General features: G+C 44.0%; 1 protein-coding gene across 10 annotated transcripts in view; it reads right to left on the bottom strand.

Moving 5' to 3' along the window:
* RIN2 (Ras and Rab interactor 2) overlaps positions 1 to 25,190 on the bottom strand; it is a 243,456-nt gene that overhangs the window by 65,378 nt on the left and 152,888 nt on the right. The gene's annotated exons all lie outside the window — the stretch shown is intronic.

Raw genomic sequence — 25,190 nt, forward strand, 5'->3', positions numbered from 1 at the left:
CGTGCCCAGAGCCCGGGAGCTTCAGCCGCTTCCATAGGAGCGCAGAGAAGACCACCTCTTTTTTTTTTTTTTTAAATCTCTTTTTTTTTTTTTTTTTAATCCCGGCTGTGTGAATTTCCTCTGCCCAGAGGAAAGAAAATAAAGAGGGTGGGAGCAGCTTTTTCTTAAAAAAAAAAAAAAAAAAAAAAAAGAGGAAGAACTTAGGTTTCAGTACTGCCCTAAGAAAAAGGATATGACACCCAGTTTGGTTTCTCAACATGAATACAAAGAGGAATAAACAAATCCTGGTAAAAACCAGGCTTCCACATTCATTTTGTCAAAGTCAAAACTCAAGAGGAATTCCCTGAATTAAAATTTATACAATCAAAAAAAAAAATAAAATTATACAGTCATGGCTCTGGCTATAGAAATAAGCGTACTTGTTTTTGTTTTGTAAAGATTTTAGTTATTTGAGAGAGAGAGAGCATAAGCAGGGGCGGGTAGGGGGAGAAGGGCAGAGGGAGAGGGAGAAGCAGACTCTCTGCTGAGTGGAGGGGCCGATGCAGGGCTCCATCCCAGGGCCCTGAGATCATGACCTGAGCCGAAGGCAGATGCTTAACTGACTAAGCCACCCAGGCACCCCAGAAATAAGAATATCTAAAAGACATATATAGTTTGCAATCAATTTCTAGACATTAAGTTACTCATCCTATTCTTTGCTTTTTATTTATTTTTTTTAATAAAGAAGACTGTTCGGGGAAAGGGAAGAGAGAGGGAGATGTGACCTCCTCTTCAGAAGGTTCATGTGTGCTTGTATCCTCTACCCACACACCTGAGGAGAGCCTACATCAGCCCCTGAAGGCTGGCCTAAACTCTTTTTTTTTTTTTTTAAAGATTTTATTTATTTATTTGACAGAGAGAGATCACAAGTAGGCAGAGAGGCAGTCAGAGAGAGAGGAAGGGAAGCAGGCTCCCTGCTGAGCAGAGAGCCCGATGCGGGACTTGATCCCAGGACCCCGAGATCATGACCTGAGCCGAAGGCAGCGGCTTAACCCACTGAGCCACCCAGGCGCCCATGGCCTAAACTCTTGAGCCCACCGAACCCCTCAGCCAACAGAATCCTTCCCAGTGCTAACTAGGCACTCTCTGTGTCCAGCCCTGTTCTCATAGTACATCACTGCTCATTAATTTTTTAAAATTATAGTTATCTTTTACATATTATTTATGTCATCATGTAATAGATTCAATAGTTTCAAAAGAAATTTTTTTAAAAAATTTCTCCATTTTAGGGGCACCTAGGTGGCTCAGTGGGTTAAGTTTCTGCCTTCAGCTCAAGTCATGGTCTCAGGATCCTGGGGTCAAGCCCCTCATCGGGCTCTCTGCTCAGCGGGGAGCCTGCTCCCCCCCCCTCTCTGCCTGCCTCTCTGCCTACTTGTGACCTCTCTGTCAAATAAATAAATAAAATCTTTTAAAAACTTCTCCATTTTAATTCCCAACACAGCAAGCATCTATAGCTATAATCCAAATGAACACAAGCTCTTTGGGGCCCTCCATAATTATTAATAGGATAAAGGGATCCCAGGGCTCTAAACTCTGACAATCACTATTCTAGCTAAAGATAAGTGTTGTCTTTCCTCAGCAGATTTATCCCACCCGAGCACTGGCCGAAACTTCATCTAAGCTTACAGGCTGTTCTAAACTTTGACCCCATCTATTCATTCAGTAATTCAACAAACCTTTATGGGCACCCACTTCATGGCAGGTGCTAAAAGCATGAAAGTGGACAGTTCTCACAGAGATGATATTCTGGTAGAGCACAGACCACAGCCCTGAATACTGAGAAGTGCCAGGTTGAAAACAGAAAAGGGTGATGCTGGAGGGGGCAGCTAAGTGGCCACCACTCTAGGTAGGATGGGCTGGTGAGGGTGGATCTTGGAGGAAGTGATGGAACCCTGAAGGAGGGAGCCATGAAGAGATCAAGGGGAGATCCCTCCATACAGAGAAAGTCCCAGAGGCTGGGGAAGCACATGTCAGGAGAGGAAGGACCAGAGCTCATTGGCATTCTAGATCACAGTACCCATACATTTGAATTTTCTACACAAAGAACCATGAAAGGGCTTTAGGAGGGGAAGAAACTTCGTTTGTTCTAGGTTCTAAAAAGATCACTTTGGCTGTTGGCTAGAGGAGAAGCGGCAAGACCAATCTGGAGGCAACCAGTTTAGATACAGGCAAGAGAGGTCCAGTGGCTTGGACCAAGGTGGTAGCAGAGGCATTCGAAAGGAGGGGGGATATCCAAGAACAGTTTAACACAGATATTGATAGACATTGGTGGACTTGATGTAGGAGTAGTAGGAAGAGAAGACTCAACAGAACTCCTAAGATTTTGACTTGATTATCAGATAGAGGAGAGTGCCCTTGACTGACATGAGGAAGGGTCAGGTTTGAGGAAGAAATCGAGTTGGATATTAGGTCAGTTATGTCTTGATTTTCTTATTGGCCATTAAATAAATTTGGTATGTAGTTTTTGACATTCAGTATGGAGATATTTATACATTTGGGTCAGTGGCATATGTGCTGGCATCCCAAAGCCCTGTCATAGGGAGAGATGATCTGAGGGGAAAGTGGACATGGAGAAGGAGTCCCTGAAAATAGCTCTGCATGCTCCCAATGCTTGGAGGTCAGAAGAAGGGAAGCCAGCCAGATCCTCCATGCTTAAGCCATCCTTGCTGTGTGTGCCTAGGATGCAAGCTGTAGGTGAAAATTCTAGAAGCATTGAGGACCCGGAAGAGAAAATGACCAGGTTATCCTTTTTATATATATACCCCACTGGCAAAAATTTAAAAGCCTGATAATATTTGAGAATATGGGAAAACAGGAACCCCAAGTCCTGCTAGAGGAGTCTTATTTGCAGAGCCCACTTTGAAGAGCAATATGGCAATATCTTAGAGAGTCAGAGACACACAGACCTCCTAGATATGCCCTCTAGAGAAATCCAGGCACACGGGTGTGAGGAGACTTTTATGAGAATATTTGCTGCACCATTATTTTTAAGAATGCCAAATAATAAGCACTTAAATGCCCATCAATAAGAGAATGGGTAAACTGAGGTATAGAATACTATTCAGCAGTTAAAATTAATGAACCAGAGCTATCAGTATCAACACATATAAACAGAAATGCTCAAAAGCTTCTCAGAAAAGCAAAAAAAAAAAAAAAACTTGAAAAGGGTTACATTCAGTATATAAAGTTTAAAGCCATTCAAAACTGTACAATACTATAGTGTTTATAAATATACACATAGACAACTCCAATGCGTGATATAGGGGTTATAATCTTATTCCACGATAGTGGTTATCTCTTGAGGAGAATGGATGAAGATGTTCACAGGTCAAGGGGCTCAATGACTATGAGATTTTTTTTTTTTAAAGATTTTATTTATTTATTTGACAGACAGAGATCACAAGTAGGCAGAGAGGCAGGCAGAGAGAGAGGAAGGGAAGCAGGCTCCCTGCTGAGCAGAGAGCCCAATGTGGGGCTCGATCCCAGGACCCTGGGATCATGACCTGAGCCGAAGGCAGCGGCTTTAACCCACTGAGCCACCCAGGCACCCCTGACTATGAGATTTTATTTCTTAAAATGAAATGGCAAAATGATAAGATATGACAGAGCTGAATGACATGTGCTTAGCAGTATATGTGAGTTTTTGTATCTTTATTCATAATCAAAATTCTTAGGAAAAGAAAAAGGGGTGCAGTGTATGAAAATGGAAGGAGATGGAAAGATTGAGAAGGTGGGCGCGAGTGGGGTGAGCAAAAGCAGTCTGAGTGTCTGCGCTGAAGGTCCCCCAATCTGGGCTGGGTCATCCTCCCATTCTGGGCCATGGCTATTGTCCTGGCCAGGAAATCACACACAGGAGAGTCACCCACAGCCTCGGGAAAATCTGGGAGAAAGAGTTCCCATCCCCAGCAAGGAGATAGGTCACTAGGCAAATCAGCCTCTCCACCCTCAGTCACCTTCACGGCCACCATATTAATGTGAACGTGAGCATAGTCTTCCCCAGGAAAAGCCCTTGACCTTCTCTGGCCAGACTGTCCCTCCTGAACACCTGGTGTTTGTCCTGGTATCAATGACTGGATTTGAGATGTTTCCCAAATTTTCCCAGACACATTTGTGTTTAATTGTGTTTTTGATACCTGTAGATGTTTGTTCACATCTTTTATGCTCTTAATACTCTTTATCTTTAAGGACAGGCAGAGATAACCTGCCATCCACAAAGGGAGGGAGGCAGTTTTAAGCTTTCTCACGTTAAAGACAACTGCAGTTTCTACAGGAGTGCTTTAATCAAAATTGGTGTTGCAATCAACACTTCTCCAAATCCACTTACATAACCCCAGGCCCACCACATCCCTGCAGCCGTCTAGAATTCCTACCAGACAGGGAAGGGGCTGCTTAAGCATCCGGCAGGTGCATACCATTCTTCACTACCCTATCTATCTGCCCAGGATGTGTGGGGACACTTGGGAAGGTTCACAGGGCCAAGCGGCTCGTGCTCTTACTTCTAAGACGGGACATCAGAGTGCAGGCCACCAAATTCGTGAGATAGTGGTTCTACCAAAAACACAGTATCTGTATCATTTCCAGAAAACCAAGTTGTGACGAAGGCCACAAACCAGGAGATAGACCCGGAAAAGCACTGGCCATCAGAGTCCCTTCTGAGAAAGCCAGGACATCAGTCTGTGCTTGTTACCTCCCACAAAGAGGTGGTGTGCTTGCCTTCCCACGCAGGGACAGACCAGGCTTCTGTGCACAACAGGAGAGAGGGAGGAAAGTCCGGGATTGGGTCTCTGGGTCCCCTCCCTCATTCTACTCAGCAACCTCTGTTCACCCCTCTCCCTCCCAGGTGAGCATTTGTGCATAATAAAGTAGGTGGGTGGAGACTGAACTGTTCACCTATGTGATTTCCATGCCAGTTGGCATCCAGGCCAAGGGCAGTGCTTAGGAAGGCCCAGGTTCTCTCCTCTGAGATCATACCCAGGGCTCAGCCCGGGCAAGGCTGGGTGTGCCTTGTCCCAGGCTAGAGTGGGAATCTACACTAATTTGTACCACTTTGTAATCATTCTGGTAATCTCCCCACAGGCGGGAACCTCCTTTGAGGGGCCACACTGCCAGCGGCAGCTCTGTACACTTTCAAGGATGTCTGGTTGCAGCAACTGCCTGGTAGTTTGGCAGCACGGACAGTGCTGAGGGCACCAGCTTGGGGCTCAGAGAGACCCCCCACCTTCACCCATGCCCCCACCCCGGTGGTTGTGTCCTGAACCTTGTTACTAATTGTGAGCCTTGCCACGAAGCAGAATGATACTAGAAGACACTGCAAATAGACACAGACACCTGCCAGCCTGGAAAGAGGCCATTTCATTACCGGGAGCAGACCGGGATCTACAAAATACCAGCATTTGTGGTATCCAGTCTTCCTCTGACAGCGGCCTAGAAGTCTCTAATCCCAACATCTGCCCACTATATGCCTCTTTTCCGTGACCGAGGTCAGAAGTCTTGATACCATCCATCCCTGCTCCCACGGGATGCTGGAGGGACTCCACATCTTGTGTTCTTTCTTTTAGGGTTAGATAAAGGAGAAAAAAATCTCTTGAAGGCCAAGAGGAGAAAGTGTTTACAGAGCAAGTTCTGATAAGGCACTCTTCAAATGGTGAGGCAAACTCAGGAATGTTATTGTGCTTTGCAAAAGGGATGTGTTGCTGATATGGCGAGGACTTGAAAGCTAGGGTGTGGGAAAAGTCAAGTGTTTTGCTCTCAGCTCTGGAATTTCTATTCCCCTAGTGTAGCTGCTTGGCCTTGGGGTCTGTTGGGCCTCAATAGCCCCATCAACTCTGTGGGAGCAGACCTACCTCCAGGTCACGAGAAACCCTATCACCCAAACAATCCCTCTCCTGTCTATTTTGGTGAGCTGGGGGAGCCTCATGGGCTGGTGGGTACATCCCATGTTTGGGGCTCCTCTAAAGAAGTCTGGAAAATAATGGGTTCCTTATCAACCTTCAGATGATCTTTGCTCCAAGGAATTGTCACCACAGAAACAAACAAAATAATGAAGGCTTCCTTCCACTTGCAGAGGAATGTCTAGAAAATGCTGACAGGGCATCTCAAAACCCTGTCCTTTTTTTTTTTTTCCCTTTCTAAACTTTGTATGCCACACCCACGAGGGTGTTTGCATTTATATTTTTGAAATTTAATTATAATTGCATGAATACATTCTCATTGAAAAACACAAATTGTTGTCATTAAAACTAATCTGCCTTGACCATCACCCATAATCCTTTTCACTACCCAGAGGTAACAACTGTTACCAGTTTTGTGCACACCATTCAAATGGTATCATTCTGTGCTTTCTCTACCCAATGGAATTGTACTGATGCATTGTCCTGTGGTTCCCTTATTTTACTCAATGAAACGTGGGATTTATCTACATTGATATACGAAGCCCTAGCTCATTCACTTTTTTACAATTTTTAAAAAAATTATTTAAATTCAATTAACTAACACACAGTGTATTATTAGTTTCAGACGTAGAGTTTGGTGATTTATCAGTTGCATATAACACCCAGTGTTCATTATATCATGTGCCCTCCTTAATGCCCATCACCCAGTTACCCCATCCCCCTACCCACCTCTGCTCCAGCAACCCTCAGTTTGTTTCCTGAGATTAAGAGTCTCTTATGGTTTGTCTCACTCTCTGGTTTCATCTTGTTTCATTTTTCTCTCCCTGCCCCTATGATCCTGTTTTGTTTCTTAAATTCCACACATGAGTAAAATCATATAATTATCTTTCTCTGATTAACTTATTTCACTTAGCATAATATCCTCTAGTTCCATCCATGTCCTTGCAAATGGCAGGATTTCTTTTTTTCATGGCTGAGTAGTATTCCATTGTGTATCTATAGTGGTATATTTATCCATTTATCTGTCAATGGACATCTGGGCTCTTTCCATAGCTTGGCTATTGTGGACATTGCTGCTATAAACATTGGGGTACACGTGCCCCTTCGGATCACTACATTTGTATCTTTAAGGTAAATATCCAGTAGTTCGATTGCTGGGTTGTAGGGTAGCTCTGTTTTCAACTTTTTTTTTTTTAAAGATTTTTTTATTTATTTGTCAGAGAGAGAGTGAGAGAGAGCGAGCACAGGCAGACAGAATGGCAGGCAGAGGCAGAGGGAGAAGCAGGCTCCCCGCCAAGCAAGGAGCCCGATGTGGGACTCGATCCCAGGACGCTGGGATCATGACCTGAGCCGAAGGCAGCTGCTTAACCAACTGAGCCACCCAGGCGTCCCTGTTTTCAACTTTTTGAGGAAGATCCACACTGTCTTCCAGAGTGGCTTCATCAGCTTGCATTCCCACCATCAGTGTAGGAGGGTTCCCCTTTCTCTGCATCCTTGCCAACATCTGTTTTTTCCTGACTTATTCGTTTTAGCCATTCTGCCTAGTTCATTCATTTTAAGTGGGCTAGGGCTATGCCACATGGGGATATACACAGGGATAAACCATGTATCCATTCTATTTTGACAGACACTTAAGTCATTTCTAGTGTTTTGCTGTCACAAGCAGGACTGCGCTAAACACCTCTGTGTACTGTGTGAAACCTCATAGAAAAATGCTGAGCTCCACTCATGTAAGAGGTTATAAGGTGGCACTATGTGGCTCTCCAGGTGGCCATGCCAAGCTATACTGCCTCCACCATCTTTGAAAGTGACCCCCTCATTTGTCAGTGTTTGATTTATGAAACTTTTAAGCTTTGGCCAATCTGATGAGCATAAGTGACTTCTTAATGTTTTAATGTGCTTTGCTCGGATTACATTTTTTTTGTTGTTCATTTGTATTTCCTCTGTTGAGGAACTGCCTGTTCATTTATGTTGCCCATCTTGGGGTTCCTGGTTTCTCTCAGACTGTGCGAGTTGTCGATCTGCATCTCTTGTCTCAAATATTTAGAAGATTTTCTCTCAGATTGTTTTTTAAAATTTCCTTAAGCTTTTAATGTTGACAGAATCAAAAAATTTTTTATTATGGCTTTTGTTTATTGACCCTTGCCTAGGAAGACTTTTTTTTTTAAGATTTATTTATTTATCTTAGAGAGAAAGACAGAGTGAGTGAGCAGGCGGAGGGACAAAGGGAGAGAAAGAATCCTAAGCAGACTTCACACTAAGCATGGAGCCCAACGTGGGGCTCAATCCCAGGACCCCAAGATCATGACCTGAGCTGAAATCAAGAGTTGGAAGCTTAACCGAGTAAGTCATCCAGGTGCCCGTAGGAAGACATTTCTTATCTTGAAGGTATAAAGTTTCCTCTTTTTTTCTGCTGACACTTACATATAGTTTTGCCTATTTCCATATAATGTACTTACTTATAAGTAGGCCTTTCATTCATCTGGAGTGTAATTTTATGTGTGGTATGAAGTCAGGACAAGGAGGGGAGCGATAACTCAAATACAGCCCACGCTAGGTTCCCTAAGTCCTTAAACCCCACACTCTGAGATGGCTCTATCTGCCTCAAGGTGCCTTCTACAGGCCAGGGAATGCCTTTCAAACATGCCTAGAGGCTGGGGATGGCCTGTGAGGCAGGAGTTCGAACTCTGCCCTTGTTTTTTTGTTTTTGTTTAATTCCATATGGAGAGCAAATGAACTCAATTGAAGAAATGAGCATTTCTTCAATAGTCCATCTTAGCCATGCTGATTCAAAACATCCCCTAAGCACAGCCAGAACCTTCCTATTTACTAAAAAACAACATTCACTATCTTTTAGTTCTATTTTCTGCTTTGGGTTAAGAGGAAAAAAATACCTCCACATACCCAGAGAAAAAGGTAATCTGCAACTCAATCCCATACCCTCCTCTGAGTGAAGTGAAGCGAGTGGTTTGATGTGAATAACTTTCTGTTTTTAGCTCCAAGTAGAATAGAGTAGTGTAAAAAATAGAAATACTAGGCCCCAAATGGAGTCACTTGTGCAAAGACCCATGTCGCAAACCTGGGCTTAATGCCTAACCGAGCTGCACATCCAGCCTCTCCCAGGAGTGGTATTTTGAACCAGTCTGCAATTTCCTAATCAATATAGACAATGTAAACTGAAGGACAGATGCCGGCCCTTCCCCCAGAGGAAGGTGCACAGCCTGAAACAAACCTTCCATTTGTTTATGACTTCCTTGTCCCTACTCCCTTCTGCCTAGGCATGTCTTCCACTTTGTACTGCTCCCTGGAGCTCCTTTCTGTTTGCTAGACAGGGCACTCCCCCATTCAGAAACTGCTGGCCAATTAGATCTTCAAGTTTACTCAATTGAATTGTGTTTCCTAAACAGCAGTATTCAGAGGAAACGAACACAAGTGGGCAAATCTAATATTTAGAAGCCAAATCTGGCTAAGTTGACTGGCCTGGAATTCCTTCAGCTCTGTAGCTTCATGCAGTGTGTCCTCGAATAAATCATTTGACTCCTTAAATTTCCTCATCTGTGACCTGAGAACATGCTGAGGGCGGCTTCTCAGGCCTCTTTAAGAGTGTGTTGAGGTGGGGGTGCCTGGGTAGCTCAGTGGGTTAAAGCCTCTGCCTTCGGCTCAGGTCATGATCCCGGGGTCCTGGGATCGAGCCTCGCATCGGACTCTCTGCGCGGCAGGGAGTCTGCTTCCTCCTCTCTCTCTCTCTCTCTGCCTGCTTCTCTGCCTACTTGTGGTATCTCTCTCTCTGTCAAATAAATAAATAAAATCTTTTAAAAAAAAAAGTGTGTTGAGGTGATGCAGACAAAGTCCATAGCTGACATGGGTTTTTATTATTTGCTGCTGGGGAATGTGCCCACCAATTTACATTGCCACCCATAACAAGAAAGACAGAGGCCTGGCTCAGAAGGTACTAGAAGTACAGAGTGGGATTAAGGTAGCAGGATGTGTTGGCTCATTGTATCTGTTGGGGGACACAGGTCCTTGTACTATGCCCACGAAAAAGACCTCCACATGCTATGTCCCTAGAGAGCACGTCAATTCGATGGGGCTTCTTGGGGCACAACAAGCATGAGTGTTCTTAAAGTGGATAGAAACATCTGAAATTAGGACATTTCCAGAAAATTCAGGACCTGGTGTCCTTTGTGTGCATCGGTACCTTCTGGGTACACCTCAAGATGTTGATGGACCAGGTTTTCCTGGCCGTTAGCCTCTTGGAGCTTCCTCAGCTCTGAAAACCCCCACAAACATCATGCAGCACAGCGGCCTCTCCCAAGACCAGTGTTTCCACCAGAGGGGGACCCTCATGCTTCCCAAGAGGGGTCAGAAGAAGGAACCTGGCCCTACACAGCCAGCCCCAAGGCCCCTGTCAAAGCATGGCTTTCAGGGAGCCAGAACCTGCTTTGTTTGGTGCACAGAGACCAAGAAGGACCCCCAGAGTCAGTTCTTGACCAAGGACAGATGGGTACTGAGGTATATAAGTGTCCCAGCTCCCACTCCTCTGGTGGAGACATCCAAGAAGACCTAAACTGTCCCCAAGCTCCCTTTAAGATGGAGCCAAAGTTATCTTCAAGAGGACTTTGCTTGAAATTGGACTCTTGTGTGACCTCCTTCCCTGCCACACTCCACTATGGTTTCTCTTGAGCACTTCCTGATAAGCCACTTCCATAAAAATCTTTAGCTCTGTACGTATTTCTGGGGAACCTGACTTAAGATAGCCCCCAACCTTCATCTTTGGCTCTCCTTTTTCACCATTTGAGGTGAATAGTCCTGCCTGTGGGTTATTCCTAGATCCAGAGACTCACTCAAATGCTCCCACCAGGAAATAAATCCCAGAGTAGGAACCTTGTCTGTTTGCTCCCTGCTGTATCTTTGGAGCTCAGGCCAGTCCCTGGCATACATGAGTTGTTGAATGAATGAATGCTCTTCCTCCTCTGCCTTCCTCTTGGTAACTTCCCTGTTCATTTTCCTCCTAGACCAGGGCTAAATCAGGACACGGAGTGGGTGGAGCTCCAGCCAGTCCATGAGAAGCTCAGCTGAACAGGGTGGGGAAATCATTGACATGGTGGTGGCCACTAAAGGCCACTACTCAAGAGTTTTCAACTATTTACCACCAACAACCAGCTATGTGGCTGCATATCAGAATGCACTCTCTTCTGATCCAACATTAAACGATCACAGAGCAGAAGCCATTGGCTTTAAACACGGTCCCTCTTATGACTAAGTTGTAAACTGCTTCCACTGACCTGTAAGAGAGGCCCGGATTGGCTCTGTCTGGCCAGACAATCAACACCAAGTACACATAGGCCGTGAGGGCCTGGGAAGACCACGTTGGCATAGATGCTGCTCATTCTATGCAACTTCTAGAGGCAGAGCCCAGAGTTTTTTGAGTTTTGTTTTTTACCATATTTGAAATGATTCTATAAACACTGATAGAATTTTAAATTTAGTGTATCCTGGGGTGGGGGAAGTTTTTTAAGAGATCTTTTTTTAAGAGACCCAGCATCTGTAATTCAATACATGAATCATGGAAGGAACTTATTTATATGGCAGCGTCTTGAGAAGTCATTCTGCCAAGGTCCTAATTTACATGCTCAGTTGTCTGAGGCTGGTATTGTATTCAATTCTTCAGTGACTCAGAAGTCACAGATTGTCACCATATTACTGCTCATGGCTTTGAGTTTTAAGGTCGAGCAACAAGCTAAATGGTAGAAGGGCCACAAAGGATAGGGTTCTAAGAGTTGGCGCTGATGAGTTCTGAAGCCCTGGTTAGTTTCAGCATTTGTGTTTGAAATCTGATGTTGCATTTGTTTCTTTAGGTTTTTACAAAATGTTTATGGAGTGAGTATTAAGCATCACGCTCTGGGTCTGCAGTAGGGAAGAAAAACAAAAATACAGTGTGCCCCAACTAAAGACACTACTAATTATAAGGCACCCTCTTATTTTATATGTCATCAAGAAAAAAAGAGCTGGCAATTATAACTATGACACACCAGGGACTGCAGCATACAAGTGATTTCAGAGACATTACATTTTGGAAATCAGTAAATCTTGGAACTGAAGTGTGCTGATCTATGTCTTTGTGGAACTCAAGTTGGAGAGGCCTGAGGTTGTGTGGGTCAAGAAGCCTGAGGTTGTAAGTGGCTTGTTTTGTTGTCTTGTCAGTGACAAACCTGCTGTGTGGGGACTAGCATCTTGGAGTTTACAAATTGGTGTCTGGCAAGATGGTCAGCAGGCATTCAGGCCCTCTGGGCTCCACATAGCATCCTCTCCAGGTGCGACAGGGCTCTCATGGAAGGCATTCTATCTTGACCATGGCTGGAAGCCTGGCAAGAGCAGATTTCCGCACCCTGAGCAGATACTTCTGCCCCAGGTCCCTGGGAAACATGAAACATGACGCCCACTGCCATGGGAAATAAAACCCGAATGAGGGGACTCTTTGGCCTTCAAGAATTCAGAGGAACTCCAAAGCCAATGGAGTGTTGGGTGGATTTACCACTGAGATCAATCTTGTCCATCCATAAATCAGTTCAGCCACAAATGTCCCTGCTGTTAACAAAACTGTGCAGAGCTTGCTGCAAACGAAGCTCCCTTTCAAAGTTATAGTTGGGCTTTGTATAATAAACCTACCTAAGGATCACCAGGAATGTCATTTTGTTTAGCTCTTTTCTTTCGATTAAAGCCTGGACTCTTTACAGTCAGATGCAGAAAATATGGAAAATCGGTAAGTTGCAAATAGTATTTGTTCAGCAGAAAAGATAAAAAAGGTTTTAATTTTATGGCCCTGGATAACTTTAGCCACTTTTGTACTAGATAAAGGCACAATTGTGAAACCGCAATTGTTTGAAGGTCAAAAGACGGTTGAATATTAGCAGTATCAAGCTTACATCTAAACCTTACAAAGTTAGACACACAAAGCTGGCTAACGGCGGACGTCAAAGCTGGTTCAACGTGGGATTCTTTTGTCCCGTGACTACTGACCAGTCTCTGCCATATGGAATTGGTTTTAACATCCTGTTGACTTTTTCCTTTAATGAGTTAAACTGATGTTCAATACCCAGTCCCTAAGGAGTTGTATGAGAATTATAGTTGTCACTTTTGAAAATGATTTCTGAAGTTTTTGTCCTTTCTATCTGTGAAGGTCATCCATTCTAAAACACCTGGCAACTGTGGATCCCAGGCCTTGTGTATGCATGGGGGGAAGGGTGTTCCTTAACCTCTCTGAGCTTTAGTTTTCTCTAACATTAAATAGATGTAGGTATAGATATACAATGGACTATTACTCAACCATCAAAAAGAAAGATATCTTGCCATTTGCAACAACATGGCTGGAGCTAGTGAGTATAACGCTAGGCAAAATAAGTCAGTCAGAGAAAGACAAACATCATATGATTTCACTCCTGTGGGGGAACTTAAGAAATAAAACAAATAAGCATGGAGGAAAAAAAAAAAAAGAGAGAAGGAGCAGCGAACCAAGAAACAGACTCTTAACTACATAGAACAAATGGATGGTTCCTAGAGGGGAGGTGGGCAGAGGGATGGGCTAGATGGGTGATGGGGATTAAGGAGGACACTTGTGATGAACACAATGTGTTGTATGGAAGTGTTGAATCACTGAACTGTATACCTGAAACTAATATTACACTGTATGTTAACTAACTAGGATTTAAATAAAAACTTAAAAAAAAGATCAATGAATTTCTAACGTCTCTTTGGGCTCACTCTCCTATTGATCATGAGCTGTCCTCCTCTGTCTCTCGGAGTGCAGGGGCATGAGTATGGTCACATTCACTTCCCTTTTACCACCTTCAGCTTTCTATAAGCCTGGGGGGAGAAATAATGACTCACCCTTTCTGGAAGCCAATCTGAATGTATACGTCATCAATTTATGTACGAAAACTGTTGAATTTAGCATTTCTAATTCTAGGAATTGACTCAAAGAAATAATCCGAAATATAGCAAAGAGTGTTCTTGGCAGCATCATTCATGATGGTGAACCAGGACTAAATGGCTAACTGCAGTGGACTGGGTAAAGTATGGCACAGAAATGTACTAAAATACTATGCAGTCATCGAAATAGTGATTCTGCTGCTCTTAAATACAGAAAACAAACTGACGGTGGTCCACGGGGAGGTGGGTGGGCAGGTAGGTGGGACAGGTGAAGAGGGCTAAGAGATACAAACTTCTGGTTGTAAAATTAAAAGGTCCTGAAGATAAAAGCACTGCATAGGAAAGAGAGTCAATAATATTATGATAACATGGTATAAGGACAGATGATAACTACCCTTATCATGATGAGCACTGAGTATTGTACAGAAACGTCCAATCACTATGTTGTACACCTGACATTAACATAACATCATATGCCAACTTTAACTCAAAAATACATTTTAAAATGGTGATTCTGTTATATGTTTATTGATATGTATAATATATGTCAACATATCAATATATTGATAAATATTAAGTGGAAGAAAAGATGCAAAACGGCATGTATTCTCTGAGCCCATTTATATAATATCTTTATCTATGGATTTATGGAATACAGCAGATAGAGCCAAATTCTGGATGCCTTAGCATGTAGATCCAGGGCTCATTTCCAGATAGGGCAATTAGTGGTGGTAAAATAATAGGTAATCTTCTCTTTCTTCTTTATAGTTTTCAATTTTTCTGCAATAAGCATATTGTTTTTTCCCACAGGAAAAATAGCTATCTTCATTTTGGGGAAAACAGAAGTAAAAGAGCAGTTCAGTGAGTGGGATTCATTTACAGAGCCTGGAGTTAAGAGCACAGCAATTAGACAAGTTTTCCTGAGAGCACGGTTCGGGGAAGGGGGGACCCCTGTGATCTACCACTCTACCAGCAGGGACTCACATTTGCCGAACCTAGGACCAAAGATACATCACCTGGTAGGTGCAAGCCTTGACAAAACAAAGCAAATAAGACATCCTGCCATGGGCGAGGGATGGAATTCCTCACTCCCTGAAGCCAGCGCCATGCCAAGCAGAGTGGTGCCTCACCCAGCCAGTGCACTTTTTTTGATAAAACTACTCAGCTGCCTGCCCGGGGTTGGCCTCAGCATGGAACAGAAGGCCCTCCTCATTCCAAAACATTGCTTCGTATTTAGGGAAGTGTTCTCTCTTCTTTTTTTTTTCCAGTTACAAAAAGGGGAGTAAGCTCCGAGCTGTAAGTTACTGTGCCCCACCACTGTTTCTGACTCAACCCATTCCAAGCGCCTACCACGTTCAAAGGCACGAGAGAGTCCAGGGATGTGTTCCAATTAGCATTTCCCCAGATGTTTTTTACTCAACACCAGCCATGTAAGATGTGAGCGGGAGGGATTTCCAGACGGGGACTGTCCCCATAACACTGGCAGCATCCAGTGAAACCAGGCTAAGCCTTCACTCAAACAAGGTCACGGTGGGTTCTTTGGGAGCTTTGAGATGCTGGTGGGCAGCATGGGTCACCAGGAAGGCAACGGGGTGTGCAGAATTCCACAGACCTGCTGCCCTACCACCCTTTGCCGATGACAATTTCAGCGAAGCAGTGTTCTGCAGAACCTCTTAGAGAAATGCTGACTTGCGGGGATGCGGACACGGCCTCTGGGGGCAATAGCTGCTGGATGCAATGCAGCATTTCAGTTTTAACTGAAACAAAAGCAAAGCCATGAAAAACCCACAAGGAATGCATGGAGTAAAGATTCAAAGGCAAAGGAGCTGAAGAGGAAGCAAGAAACTACGACTTGCAACATTAAAGGGAAAATTTTGAAATAGACCATTGAAAACTTGCTTTCTGTAAGTTGAGTATGATAAAGTCCTCTGAGCACATATATTTAGTTTAGGGAAGGAAGAAGGCAGAGGGATTATGAAAAGGGAATTTGGACTTTAAGAAAATGTGAAGGTCGGTCATTCCGGTCTTGTGAAGATGATTAGTAACTCTGAGGGGATGAATCACTGAGGCTTTGAAACTTGTTACAGTCCAAAGGGTTGGTTTGTTCCTCATCAGGAACTGAAGCTTTGATGCTGCGGAGGCACCCTGGCCTCATGATTTCAGATTGGCTATGCTAGCAGGTGTGGTTAGTACCTTGCCCATAACCCTCGGAGGCCATCGCTCCCATAGGCTGTGATGGCTTTGTACTGCAAGCACCCAGAGTCTCTTTCCCCAGGGCTTGCAGATGCTCTGGCCAAGAGAGCTCAGAGCAGGGTGACTGACTTCCTGGTGCATAAAAACCCCAGCTTCCTCACCCTTGGGGGGACAATACTCACTACACAATTTCCCAAGACCAAGACCCAGAGGCTGCTTTCCCTTCTTTGTCCCACTCCCCTACTCCCCTGCCTGAGCCCCCCCATCCCCGTGATCTCCTCCCAAATAGACTACTGGTGTTCACATCCTGTTTCTGAATTTGCTACTGGAAAATCCAACCAACGTTTTTCTTTTTACTATAAATTCAGAGCAAGATGTCTTAGGCTATTTCCTCCATCTTGGGCATCCAGGTGCCTTCAGCACCCCTCGGGGATTTTATTCCTTCCTAGTGTTCTCAGGTAATGAGTATATGGGGGTGCCTTGGAGTATTCCCACCACTCTTCTTTGGTTTAGGTTATGGGACCAGAATTGAAGAGAGTATTCCAGTGTTAACCTGGTCTCATCTGCTCTACCACACACACACATACATACTGATAAAGAGGATAAAGAAGTTGATAACTCTCTTACTATCACTATGAATAAAATTAACAGACTAATATCCACCAGACTAGTGTTTCTCAAACTGGAATGTGCACATGCATCACGTAGGGGGCTCGTTAAAATGCAGGTTCCGACCCCTGGGTCTGAGGTAGGGCCTGAGAATCTGTACTTCTAATAAAAGCCTTGACTGATTGATAGCCCACACATGGAACAAGGTTCTAATGGGAGCCCAGAAGACAAGACCCATGCTTTTAATGTCAGTAGATTCAGCATCTTGTCCAACTGGCCACATAATGGATACCCAATATATATTGGTGAAATCAATTCTTGTAACTGTTTCATTAAGAATTCAGTCCACGAGTGTAATTCAGCTGCCCAACTGCAGACAAGATAGCAGCAATATTTAGTGAAAATTCACAAGGAAAAATCTTTCTGATGGTGAGAAAGTACATACTGGGACACTGGTGATGTCTATGCATAGCATGGGTAGATAGGTAACGTGAGTCACTGTCCAGGAACAGACGTTTCTCCAAAGAAGACATACAGGTGGCTAATAGACACATGAAAGAATGCTCCATATCACTCAGCATCAGGGAAATACAAATCAAAACCACAATGACATACCACCTCACACTGGTCAGAATGGCTAAAATTGATGACTCAGGAAACAAAAGACATTGGCAAGGATGCAGAGAAAGGGGAACCCTCCTATGCTGTTGGTGGGAATGCAAGCCGGTGCAGCCACTCTGGAAAAGAGTATGGAGGTTCCTCAAAAGGTTAAAAATAGAGCTACCCCACGACCCAGCAATAGCACTACTGGGTATTTATCCAAAGGATACAAACATAGTGATCCGAAGGGGCACCTGCACCCCAGTGTTCATAGCAACAACGTCCACAATAGCCAAAATACAGAAAGAGCTCAGATGTCCATCCATGGACCAATGGATAAAGAGGACGTGGTGTGTGTGTGTGTGTGTGTGTGTGTGTGTGTGTGTGTCTATGCTACATAATAATATAAATAATATATAAATACTGGGTAGTATTTCACTATATATATGCATATATATACACATATATACGATATATATGTATGTATGTATATACATCAAAAGAATAAATCTTACCATTTGCAACAATGTAGATGGAACTAGAGGGTATTATGCTAAGCAAAATAAGTTACAGAAAGACAAACACCTTATGATCTAACTCATATACGGAATAAAAGAAAGAAAATAGATGAACACAGGAGAAGGGAAGGAAAAATAAAATAAGATAAAAATAGAGAAGGAGGCAAACCGTAAGAGACTCTTCACTCTAGGAAACAAACTGGGGGTTGCTGGAGGGGAGGTGGGGTGGGGAGATGGGTGACTGGGTGATGGGCATTAAGGAGGGCACTTGATGTAATGAGCACTAGGTGTTATATGCGACTGATGAACCACTAAATTCTACCCCTGAAACTAATAACACAGTATATATTCACTAACTTAGATTTAAAGATTTTATTTATTTATTTATTTGACAGGTCGAGATCACAAGTAGGCAGAGAGGCAGGCAGAGAGAGGGAAGCAGGCTCCCTGCTGAGCAGAGAACCTGATGCGGAACTCGATCCCAGGACCCTGAGATCATGACCCGTGCTGAAAGCAGCAGCTTAACCCACTGAGCCACCCAGGCGCCCCACTAACTTAGATTTAAATAAAATTTTAAAAATGTGAGTCACTGTCAACTCATTTACTGGAGACCTGCTGCCTTTAGGGTAATGGGCTGAATGGATACCAAAAAATATTTTCCTGTCCCAGAAAAGGCTTACAATGTGATTGGGAAGATAGGACAGAAATAAGGAACAGGAACATGTGTCTGGTGAGAGGTCATAGATGCTAGTAACACCGACAATTTGCATTTACTTGACATAACTCACCTGACTCTAAGTATAGCCCTTTGGATCACTAAATAGGTTGCACGGTTACTAAAGCCGTTGGCCCCTTCCAGCCAGCAAACACAGGGAGCTGCATTTTGCAAGACAGACTTGGGTTTCACTTCAGCCCTAACCTATACCCATCACAACACACACACACACGCACACGCACCTTGTGGGCAGTGAGCCCCAGCCAGAGAAGTTTTAATATTCTGATTCAGGGCAAAAGAAGGATGAACATGTTCTTTATTTCTGTGTGTGTGTGCTTATTTAAAAATTTAATTTAATTTTTTGTGTGTGTTCCAAAATTCATTGTTTATGCACCACACCCAATGCTCCATGCAACATGTGCCCTCCTTAATCTTTAAAAACAGAATCTGAGCCATGTTCGTGGCAGCATTACTCACAAGAGCTAAAAAGCGGGAAGCAGCCCGAATGTTCGTCAGTGGATGAGTGGATAAACAAAATGTGGTATATACAGACAATGGAATACCTCTCTGCCTCCAAAAGGAAAGAAACTCTGATGTTTGCTACAACTGGATGGAAATTGCAACAAATGAAATGACCCAGGCACAAAAAGACAAATAGTGTATGCATACATTTATATGAGATATCTGGAAGACTCAAATGCACAGGGACAGAAAGCAGAATGCGGTTACCAGGCGCTGGGAGGAGGGGAATTCGGAATTAGTGTTTAATGGGCTCAGAGTTTCAGTTCGGGAAGATGAAAAGTTCTGGATCTGGATGGAGGTCATGTTTGCACAACACTGTGAAAGCAACACTGTGAGTCGTTCCATGTCACAAATTGTTCACTTAAAAATAGTTAAAATTGGGGTGTCTGAGAGGCTTAGTCGGTCAAGCATCTGCCCTAGGCTCAGGTCATGATCCCAGGGTCCTGAGATGAGCCCTGCCTCGGGCTCCCTGCTCAGCAAGGAGCCTGCTTCTCCCTCTTCCTCAGGCTGTCACTCCCCCTGTTGGTGCTCTCTTTGCCCCCAGCCCAACAAATACAAAAATAAAATGTTTTAAAAATAGTTAAAATCGGGGGCGCCTGGGTGGCTCAGTGGGTTAAGCCTCTGCCTTCGGCTCAAGTCATGATTTCAGGGTCCTAGGGTCGAGTCCCACATCGGGCTCTCTGCTTGGCAGGGAGCCTGCTTCCTCCTCTCTCTCTCTCTGCCTGCCTCTCTGCCTACTTGTGATCTCTGTCAAATAAATAAATAAAATCTTTAAAAAAATAGTTAAAATCATATATTTTATGTTGTGTATGTTTTACCATATTTTAAAAACTCAGAATCCATAAAAGTCAGAAAAGAGGGTATCAAAGTTTTTGTTTTGTGTTTTTACAAATGTAGAGACCATCTTCGGAGGCAACAATCTCCAATAACCCAGCAGCACCCTTTGAACTCTGGGTTGCCCTAAGTAGGTTACAATCACCTAAAGCAACGCCCAAGAGAGGCGTCAAATGGAAAGAAGAGTAACCCTCTCAACAGCACTTCCACTGAGTCCATATAGAGACAGACTGAGGGCCAACCCTGGGCAGGCACACTCAGATGGTGCCTCTCGATGGGGGGGACAAAATGTAGTTCTCTCCGCCGTGCCTCTCTGACATCTGGGGGTCTCCTGTTTCCTGATGACATCAGATAGAGGATGGAGAAGAAAGGCCTGAGCTCACACACAAAGATTAGGAATTATCATCCAAGCAAAGGATGTTGGGAATCTTTCTAATGTTGGATGGCCCCCTGGAATCAGGTGGCTGGGTGAGATGCTCCAAAGGGTTAGACCTGGCCCACCAGTAGAAGCATCAGCCAGAGCAGGAGGTCTGAGGCTGGCCCCAGAGCTGGAGATCTGGGTGGAAGCTTTTGTGGCTATGAGCCATGGCCGCACATCCATGTGCTGGACTTACATCCTGAGAATTATCCATCCTGATAACCAAGGGACTGATGCGGTTTTTTTGGTTGTCTGTTTGTTTTTAAAGATTTTATTTGTTTATTTGAGAGAGAGAGAGAGAGAGAATAAGTAGGGGGTGTAGGGGGGACTGGCAGGCTCCCTGATGAGCAGGGAGCTGGACACGGGGCTCAATCCCAGGACCCCGGGATCATGACCTGAGCAGAAGGCAGACGCTTAACCGACTGAGCCACCCAGGTGCCCCAGGGACCAATGTTTTTGACATCATATACAAAGCACCATTTAGAACCAGTACCGAGTAGGTTGCCTTTGTCATGCCTTTATCATCAAGCTGGATACTGACAGATGCATGGATGCTGGATATTCTTTCTGTATGCAGGTTAAACTTTAACAAGTTCAACATACAATAATAAAATGAATAAAAGGATGTGGTTTGAAGATTCAAGAATCATGACCCCTAAATGCACAAGTGAGCCTGGGGTGGATCCAGAATGAGGGGAGAAGAAATTCCATAAAGACATAACCGGGGAATCACCAAACATTGAAGATGGACTGTAGGCTAGAGCAGTGGTGTAGCCACATTTAATTTCTTGGGTTTGATCATTTATGGTGCATATGTGAAACAGAGTCCTCACTCCTAGGAAATATACACAGAAGGGTTTAAACGGGTGTGGTGTCTCCACTGTATTCTCAAATGGTTCAGAAAATATATCACATATATGATAACATATAGAGGCAAAATTTATATATTTATGGAATAGTTACATAGTAATGCAATTGCTTGTGCAAGTGTGTATGTTGAAAGAGAGAAAGAGAGAGTGCTTAGCTGGCTCAGTTGGTAAAGCATGAAACTCTTGATCTTGGGTTCATGAGTTCAAGCCCCACGCTGGGGGAAGAGCCTACTCAAAAAAAAAAAAAAAAAAAGAATGGGAGAGAGGCAAATGGGGCAAAATATAAACAACTAGGGAATGTGGAACTGGGGTGATGGGTATAGAGGAGTCCCTGGTATTATTCTTGCAACGTCTCTGGAGATTTGAAATTATATGGTACATATGCACATGAAATTACACATACAACCTACATGGAAGTACGTGATACAAGGAATCTCTCGTGCTGTTCTTGTAACTCTTCTGTAAATTATACCAATAACCTCCCTCCTCTACCGCCAGCCCCAAGGGGGAAAAAAAATTAAAACGATGCATAAAAGAATGAAAACCCAGCTGCCAGACTTCCTTAATTTTTGCTAGCACATCTCCAAAGCTCACTATCACATTCTTACTATTGGGAAATCCATCCTTTAGAAAGCTCAGTAAGCTATGTTCCTTGTCCTCAAAATCTGCATCAGTGTGCCCTTGGAACGCAAGCCAGGGGAAGTGTTAGTTGGGCCACACTGAACTTCTTCCTGCCCAAGGCAGTGGAGCTCCGACACCTGGCTGAGCCATGGCCCCTGAGCATGCCAGCCACACCCAGCAGAGCCCCCAGTGCAGTCAATGCTCACTGACCACCAGGCAGTCCTGCTGACCAGGCAGTCCTGATGAGCCCTTGAACCACACATGCCTGGTGGCAAGGCCAGCTGGGGATCCTCCCACTGCAGGACCTAGGGAGCCATCTGGAAACAGGGCAGGGGTAACTTGGTGGGAGGATAGCAGAGAAATAGCCTAAGGAAGGTGCCCAACCCTAATCAGTCCATGCCAGCACACACATCCACAAAAATGTTCATCTTTGGGGCATCCCGGCAGGCTCAGTGGGTCGAGCATGCCACTCTTCATCTTGGGGTCAGGGATTTGACCCCTGCACTGGAGTAGAGATTATAAATAAATAAACTTCAAAAGAAAAAAAAATGCTCATCTTTGATGGACTCACCCAGCACTTGGCTGTCACATTTCCAGAAAGGAAATAATTTAAGTTTCATCAGAGTTAACTTCTGTGTCACTTGGAAAAAATAAAAATGTTTCTTTAATTCTATATTGAGGGTGGTGGATTAAAATTTTTTCAGTATCTGGAAAACTCTATATGCATTTAATATGGTCTTGGCGGTAGAGCAGGAAAGGGCTGCGGTGAGTGGATGGGATGGAGAAGACCGTGAAGGGAGCCCAGAGGAAATTATAGACTAGACTGTTCTGGTAGCAGGTGTATTTGTTTTATGTCCTTTGGTAGATTCTCAGCAAAAACCTGACAGCAAGCATGGTATTTCCCCATAATTTTTTCTGTCGCCCACTCCCTAAGTCCAGCTCCTTCAAACACAGCTGACCCCGAGCACATGGGCTGGCGCACTGACCCCATCACACAGTTGAAAATCCAAGTATAACTTTGGACTCCCCCAAAGCTCGATTAATCACCCGCTGTTGACTGGAGGCCTTAACATAAACAGCCAATTGACACATTTTGTGTCATGGAATGTATCCTTACAATAAAGTAAGCTAGAGAAAAGAAAATGTTATTTTAAAAAATCATAAGGAAGAGCACATACGTTTACAGCACCATACGACACTTATTGAAAAAAAATCCACATGAAGTGGACCCGCACAGTTCTAACCTGAGCTGTTCGATACTCGATAAATGGCCACTATCTCTCCAAATGGAAGGGAAGATGGAACAGTCATGGCTTCTTCGAAAAAATTATTTAAATTTTATTTTTAATTAATTTTTTATTTCAATTCAATTAGTTAACATATAATGTATTATTAGTTTCAGAGAGAGAGCATTCACCTTTTTTGCCTGGGAGTCATTTCTGCCTCTTCAGTTTGATTCTGGGAAGCTTTGTCCTTAATCATCAATGATGTCTTTGGGTTACTTCAATTGTTTCTAGCCCTCATTTCCTTGCATGCTGGGAATGAGAGATTCATTCCACAGTGCCATTCTAGTTTCCGGTGGGTTATGTTTTCCGCCCTCCCTCTGATGTCCAAAGTCTTTCTAAAGCTCCTTCTTACGGAATCTAACGTAACACTTCTTGGAGGATCCTGGTCAGTCTTGAAAAGATCGTGCTATGGATGTGATGGCAGAGAAGCTGAAGCTGTCCTAACTTTGTGGAAGTCTCAGGAAGTCCATGTCACATGTCACAGGAGAGGTAAAGAAATACACTTTGTTAGCTTTAGTCAATGAAAGCTACCATTTAATGGGTGGCCTTCTCTGCGGCAGGGACTACACTATACATCCTATCATTTAATCCTCACATCATTTTGGTGCGACAGGCAGGGATTTTGGTCCCATTTTACAGATGAGGAAGCTGAGGCTCCAAGAGTTCTTCCTGTGGCAAGCAGCTGGTGATTCTCAGACTTATAAACCCATGACCTTTCCACAGAATTTCCCCCACTTTTTTTTTTAAGTTCTTATTATAATCGCTCAGTTCTTATCATGACAGGTGCACTCCTTAATCCCCATCACCTATTAACTCATGCCCCCACCTGTCTCCCCTCTGGTAACCACTGGTTTGTTCTCTAAAGTTAAGAGTCTCTTTCTTTCCATCTTCTTCTTCCTTCCTCCCTCCCTCCTTCCCTCTTTCTTTCTTTCTCTCCTTCCTTCCTTCCTTCCTCTCTCGCTCTTTCAAGATATTATCTATTTATTTGACAGAGAGACATACAGTGAGAGAGGAACACAAGCAGGGGGAGTAGGGGAAGGAGAAGCAGGCTTCCCACCAAGCAAGGAGCCTGACATGGGGCTCCGTCCCAGGACTCTGGGATCATGACCTGAGTCGAAGGCAGACGCTTAACTACTGAGCCACCCAGGCGCCCCTTTCTCTTTCTTTTTTTAAAACGTAAGCTGTGCACCTGACATGGGACTCAAACTGACGACCCCGAGATCAAGAGTGACATGCTCTAATAACTGACCCCACCAGGTACCCCAAGAGTTTGTTTCTTGGTTTGTCTCTTTCTCTTTTTTCCCCCCACTACTTCTTTTGTTTCTTAAATCCACATATGAGTGAAATCATATGGTATTTATCGTATTCTTTTTTTGCAGCTGAGTAATATCCCACTATATATATACCCCATATCTTCTTCATCCATTCATCAGTTGATGGACACGGGCTGCTCCCTTATCTTGACTATTATAAGTAATGCTGCTATAAACATCGAGGTGCATGTGTCCAATACAAGTGTTCTTGTATTCCTTGAGTAAATTCTCAGTAGTGAGACTGCTGGACCATAAGGTAGCTTTTAACTTCTCAAGGAATCTCCATGCTGTTTTCCACAGTGGCTGCACCAGTTTGCATCCCCACCACAGTGTAGGAGGGTTCCTTTCTCTCCACATCCTCACCAACACCTGTTGTTCCCTGTGTTTTTGAGTTTAGTCATTCTGACAGGTGTGAGGTGATATCTCATTGCAATTTTGACTTGCATTCAGGGAGCACCTATCTTTGATTTACTAAAGGTAAAATTGGGCTTTATTACCTCTGAAAAGGATGACATGGCTCCCCTGGGACACCCCTATTGGCCATGCCCAGGATGAACTTAGAAGTTTCCTCTCAGACCCTGGGACCCTCATGGAACCCACCCTCCTCCTCCAGGAGCTCAGTCTTCCTGCATTTCTGTATCCTCCTTGACTCCTGTGCACTTCCTTCCCTCTGCAGATAAGTGGAGTCAGAGGCTGTTTTTAGTGTCCGGCTGAAGGCTTGACAGGAAGCCATGATGGCTGACAGGGAACTTCTCCTGGTAAGGGCCCAGGAAAACTCCCTGCTGTCTTTCTAGAGCAGCAAGGAAACTCTGGTCCTCATTCCAATGACCTCT

Source organism: Lutra lutra, chromosome 9 (genome assembly GCF_902655055.1).
Source record: "Lutra lutra chromosome 9, mLutLut1.2, whole genome shotgun sequence".
NCBI classification, from domain to species: Eukaryota; Metazoa; Chordata; class Mammalia; order Carnivora; family Mustelidae; genus Lutra; species Lutra lutra.